We start from the raw sequence: 818 nt of genomic DNA, 5'->3' as shown, positions 1-818 counted from the left end.
TATATATATATATATATATATATATGTTTATCTATTATATGTGTGTATGTGTATATATATTTATATCGTACATATATATGTATATGTCTGTTTGTACGTATACAAACATATCTATATGTATATATATAAGCATAAAAGCACTGAATAGATACATATTGATAAGCAACTACGTAATGTATTCACCGAGGTTATATTTATTTATTATTCTTTTCGGTTAGTCTACAAGGACATGAATCTATATTATAATCTGTATAACTATTGCTTATTTACCATTTACTCCACTATCGTCAATATTCATTTGAATTGATGAACATCAAAGAAAAACACCAGTGAAAGCACCAAATATTCAATAAAATTGCCAGGAGTTGGTGACAAGGTACATTCTATCTAGTGGATTCTGTGTTTGCTTTATTTTACATTTTTTAGAGCAGATCGTTAATGTTTTCTTCAGAAGTTCAGCGTTATTTATACTCCATAGAGATTTCCTTAGAATAATCTACAAAAATCTCGCAGATTATCGTTATTATCAACGGTAATAGTTTTCAAAGTAAAGTTTTTTTTATTATTCTCATAGAAAGTATTGATTGTCTTTAAATTTTTATGTGCTTTTCTTGTATTTTTGTACTCATCACTTCGTTGGTTCTTCTTTCTTTGAATTTTATTATTCACGAGTTTTTGTTATGACAACCTGCACTAACAGTAGCAGAGTTGTTTTATATATATATATATATATATATATATATATATATGTATATATATATTTGGAACAGTGGATCTCTAAGCATTTAAAGCCATAAAAAACGGCATATATCTGAATC

The sequence above is a fragment of the Octopus bimaculoides genome, chromosome 19 (assembly GCF_001194135.2).
Source record: "Octopus bimaculoides isolate UCB-OBI-ISO-001 chromosome 19, ASM119413v2, whole genome shotgun sequence".
Classification (NCBI taxonomy): Eukaryota; Metazoa; Mollusca; class Cephalopoda; order Octopoda; family Octopodidae; genus Octopus; species Octopus bimaculoides.
The sequence above is the reverse complement of the archived record's forward strand: the minus strand, read 5'-3'. Positions refer to the sequence as shown.